We start from the raw sequence: 5,441 nt of genomic DNA on the forward strand, positions 1-5,441 counted from the left end.
TAAACACTAAAAATGTGTCCCTTTATACCGTTAAACCGTTCCGGAGGTGCGAATTTCCTTCGTAATGGGACACAGCACAGCTGTCATTCCTATCCCCTTGATGCCGTGCGCTGCCTCCTCAGCGTTGTTTTAAGCTGCCACGGAGCCTGCGCTGTTCTGTTAGCCCTTGGCCATGCCCAATTAGCGCTGCCTGTCTTCTGACATAATTTGGTGTCAGGCTGTCAGTGCCTGTGCGTCCACGCTGCTCCAGATCCCACCTCGCAGTCTCATCTAACGTAATCCCACTGCGGGCCTTGGAACCATGGGCATGCACAGTGCATAACCTCGACTCTCACTCCCCTCCTTCCCTCTTCTTCAGACTGTGCGGTGTCACGGCCGTGGCATGCTAGGGATCAGCTGACGGCGCACAGTCTAAAGAAGGCGGAGGGAAATGAGCGAGAGCCCGAGGGGAAGATATGCACTGCGCATGCCCATGGATCCCAGGCCCGCAGTGTGACTCAATCAGAAGACACTGCGAGGCGGGATCTCGGGCACCGCGGCCGCACAGGCGCAGCCAGCCTGACACCAAATTATGTCAGAAGACAGGCAGCGCAAATAGGGCATGCCCAAGGGATAACAGAACAGCGCAGGCTCCGTGACAGCTTAAAACAACGCTGAGGAGGCAGCGCATGGCACCAAGGGGGTAGGAATGACGGCTGTGCTGCGTCACATTACGAAGGAAAGTCCCAGCTCCGGGACGGTATAACGGTATCAGTGAACACATTTTATAAGTGTTAAGTTCTGCGTGTGCAAAGAGCTAAAAAAAAAGAGCTACCTTTTCCTTGTGCAGCATTACTGCTGCACAAGATGGCTCTTTCAGTAACAAACGACGGGGGGGGGGGGGGGGACAGGTTCCCTTACATTTAGGTTGTTGTGCCAGCGTGGCGGTCGCAGGACACATTGCCGGCTACACAGCTGGGGATCAGCTGACGTTACTGAAACCCAATAACACTGGGTCGTATGTTTTTACTGTGCAGCCTGCACTTCTGAGCCGCAACTGGCGGTGTTGGAGCCCAGGAATAGCAGTTCAGGTGGTAGAAAGATGAACACAGCAGGAGACCTGGATGACACCCAATTACTTAATCAGGCAGAGGAGTGGCAAATTCCTGCGAGATCCAGGCCTGGTTCATTTTCAGGAAAGTAAGCCGGTCAACGTTATCGGAGGATAGTCGCATGCGACGGTCTGTTAGTACACCACCTGCGGCACTAAAGACACGTTCCGATAAGACACTAGCCGCAGGGCAAGCCAGCACCTCCAATGCATACTGGCTTAGCTCTGGCCATGTATCCAGCTTAGAGACCCAAAACTTGAACGGGGAAGAGCCGTCTGGGAGTACAGTAAGAGGGCAAGCCATGTAGTCTGTCACCATCTGACGGAACCGTTGCCTCCTGCTGACTGGAGCCGCCGGTGATGGTGTAGACATTTGGGGCGGGCACACAAAAGTGTGCCAGAGTTGTGCCATACTGGGCTTGCCTTGGGCAGAGGCACTGCTTCTGCTCCCTCTTTGGGCAGAGCCTCCCCCACTGCCTCGACGCACTGAGCTGCTTTGTAAAGCACTAGCAGCACTCCTCTCAGTTGGACAGGAGAAGATGATGGAATTCACCAGTGTGTCGTGGTACTCCCGCAATTTACGCTCCCGGGTCAACGCAGGGATGAGGTTTTGGACGTTGTCCCGGTAGCGAGGATCGAGGAGGGTGAACACCCAATAATCAGGCATGTTGAGAATGTGGTCGATGCGGCGGTCGTTTCTCAGGCACTGCAGCATGAAATCCACCATGTGCTGCAGAGTGCCAACCGGCCCAGAAACGCTGTCCCCTGCTTGAGACATGATCTCTGCCCGCTCGTCATCACCCCACCCTCGCTGTACACACTGACCACTGGACAATTGTGTCGCTCCCTCCTCTGGACGGAGCTCTTCCTCCTCCATTGACTCCTCCTCATCCTCCTCACAAATTGGCCCCTGCGTACCCCTTTGTGAGGAACCACGTGGCGCTGACTCTCCAGAAGCTGATGGAAAAGGTGACTCCTCATCCTCCACCTCTTCCACCACATCATCCCTTAACCCTTGCAAAGTTTGCTGAAGCAGGCAGATAAGGGGGACAGTCATGCTGACTAGTGCATCATCTGCACTTGCCATCCGCGTGGAATAATCAAAAGGACGCAAAACCTGGCAGACGTCCTTCATAGTGGCCCACTCTGTGGTTGTGAAGTCTGATCGGCGCTGACTGCGACTTCTTTGCGCCTGATGCAGCTGGTACTCCATAACTGCTTGCTGCTGCTCACACAACCGCTCCAACATATGTAACGTGGAATTCCACCGGGTAGGTAGGTCACATATGATGCGGTGTTCCGGAAGGCGGAATCGGCGCTGCAGAGCAGCAATGCGGGATCTGGCCAAGCTGGAACGCCGCAAGTGAGCACACTCTAGGCGGACCTTGTGCAGCAGGGCATCAAGATCCGGATAGTCCCTCAGAAAACTCTGCACAACCAAATTGAGCACATGTGCCAGACATGGGATGTGAGTGAGGTTGCCAAGGGCCAAAGCTGCCACCAGATTTCGGCCATTGTCACACACTACCATGCCTGGCTGGAGATTCGCTGGCAGTAACCACACATCGCTCTCCTGCTTGATGGCATTCCAGAGCTCCTGCGCTGTGTGGCTTCGATGCCCCAATGAAACTAGTTTCAAGACGGCCTGCTGACGTTTGGCCACGGCTGTGCTCATGTCGGTCATAGGTAAACGTTCACGGGTCCATGTGGAGGTGGACTGTGACGGATCCTGCAGAGAGGAATCAGAGGAACTGGTGTAAGAGGAGGAGTCGATGCGTACAGACTGGATTCCTGCAATCCTTGGAGTGGGCAGGACACGTCCTGCGCCACTCGCACGATCTGTACCTGGCTCAACAACATTAACCCAATGGGCAGTGAGGGAAACATATCGCCCCTGTCCATGCTGACTGGTCCACGCATCGGTGGTGAGGTGGACCTTGCTACTGACGGCGTTCAGTAGCGCATGTTTTATGTTTGCCTCAACATGCCTGTGCAGGGCAGGGACAGCCTGCCTGCTGAAGTAAAAGCGGCTGGGCACCTTGTACTGTGGGACTGCCAATGCCATCAAGTCACGGAAGCTGTCAGTCTCCACCAGCCTGAACGAGAGCATTTCCAGGGACAACAGTTTGGCAATGCCTGCATTCAGAGCCTGTGCTCGGGGGTGGTTGGCCGAGAATGCCCGCCTTTTCTCCCATGCCTGTACTACCGATGGCTGTAGAGTAGACTGGGAGTGTGAGGATGACTGGGAAGGTGGTGCTGTGGGTGGAATTACACAAGGTCTCTGGGAGGAAGCCAAACCAGCTGTGCGTGAGCTGGAGGAAGAGGCAACACGAGCTGAAGAGGTGGTAGCTGCCGCTGTTGGTTGGCCTACATCTTCAGTGTGTTTCTGTAACTCCACCGCGTGCCTGGTCCGCACATGTTTCCACATATTTGTGGTATTGAGGTTGCTGACATTTTTCCCTCTTTTTACTTTATGATGACACAGCTTGCATTTGACAAAACAAATGTCATCTGCAACTGTGTCAAAAAAGGACCAGGCACTGCAAGTCTTGGGAGCGCCCTTTTTGGCTTTGGAAAGAGACAGGCTCCTAACGGGTGCCAAAGTGGAGGCTACAGGCTCCGCAGTCTTCCCCCTCCCTCTCCCTCTTTGGCCCGTAAGAGGAAGCTCTTCCTCTGAGCTGCTCCCACCACCTTCCTGTTCCTCACGCCACGATGGGTCAAGGACCTCATCATCTCCACTACCCTCTGCCACCAACTGCTCCTCCTGGGTAGTCTCAGCAGCACAGTACGCACGAGAAAGCGGCACCTGAGTTTCATCATCAGATGCGTACTGCGCTGTGGTCACCGGAGGCACTGGCCCACCTGCCTCTTCAGAGTCAGAGAGAAAAAGGTGTTGGGCATCACTGCACACTGCCTCTTCTTCCATTTCTCCAATGCTGCTTGGCTGGCCCCCTGTTTCCAAGCCAAGAGATTCAGAGAACAGAAGTAGAGACGGCTCCTGTCCTGGGCTCTCTGACTGCCTGGCCAATTTGGCAGGTGGTGAAGAGACAGATGGCTGCTCTCCAGTGCTCTGTGCCTGAGAGGATGTGGCACTAACTGAAGTCGATGCCGAGGCGTTAGCTGCCATCCACCCGACAACGGCTTCAATTTGGTCTTCACGCAGCAGCGGTGCACGGCGCTCTCCGACAAAGCTGCGCATGAAGGACTGTTCCCTGCTGAAACTGAGTGACGACGAGTCACCGGCGCCCGCAGCAGGCACAGAATCACCACGTCCTCTCCCTGCTCCTCTCCCTGCTCCGCGCCCACGCCCACGTGCCTTACTCCCTGCCCTCTTCATCTTGGTTGACAGATAAAGATAAGCAGAAAAGTACTAAGGCCTTAGTGTGCTTATTCCTGTAATGCTCCTCCTAACAGGTGTAAGAAACACTAATGTTGTAAATTGTGGACTAAACTTTATTATTTTTCAAATGTGGCCTACACAAGTGTAAGTTGTGTTTGGTGAACTTAACCTTTTTTTTGGTGCAGATCGGGCTACAGAGCTAGTTTAAATCACACGGAGACCGTGCAGACAGCCGTAAACGGCGCTGCAAGGCCAAGAAACCCTCCTCTAGGTTATCCTATATAGTGTTTTTCCACTATTTAGCTGGATACAAGTGGAAAGACACTAATAGGAATTTTTTTTTTCAAATTTTAAACTGGCTGCACTATTTGAAAAAAAGGAAATTGTTTTTCAAGGTATGAGGCAGTAACGCACCCTGAGCTGAATCCAACCGGCTATGGCTGCACACAGACTACAGGGCGAGCTGCGCTCACACGGAGACCGTGCAGACAGCCGTAAACGGCGCTGCAAGGCCAAAAAACCCTCCTCTAGGTTATCCTATATAGTGTTTTTCCACTATTTAGCTGGATACGAGTGGAAAGACACTAATAGGAATTTTTTTTTTCAAATTTTAAACAGGCTGCACTATTTGAAAAAAAGGAAAATTTTTCTCAAGGTATGAGCCAGTAACGAACCCTGAGCTGAATCCAACCGGCTATGGCTGCACACAGACTACAGGGCGAGCTGGGCTCACACGGAGACCGTGCAGACAGCCGTAAACGGCGCTGCAAGGCCAAAAAACCCTCCTCTAGGTTATCCTATATAGTGTTTTTCCACTATTTAGCTGGATACGAGTGGAAAGACACTAATAGGAATTTTTTTTTTCAAATTTTAAACAGGCTGCACTATTTGAAAAAAAGGAAAATTTTTCTCAAGGTATGAGCCAGTAACGAACCCTGAGCTGAATCCAACCGGCTATGGCTGCACACAGACTACAGGGCGAGCTGGGCTCACACGGAGACCGTGCAGACA

Source organism: Ranitomeya imitator, chromosome 5 (assembly GCF_032444005.1).
Source record: "Ranitomeya imitator isolate aRanImi1 chromosome 5, aRanImi1.pri, whole genome shotgun sequence".
Taxonomy (NCBI): Eukaryota; Metazoa; Chordata; class Amphibia; order Anura; family Dendrobatidae; genus Ranitomeya; species Ranitomeya imitator.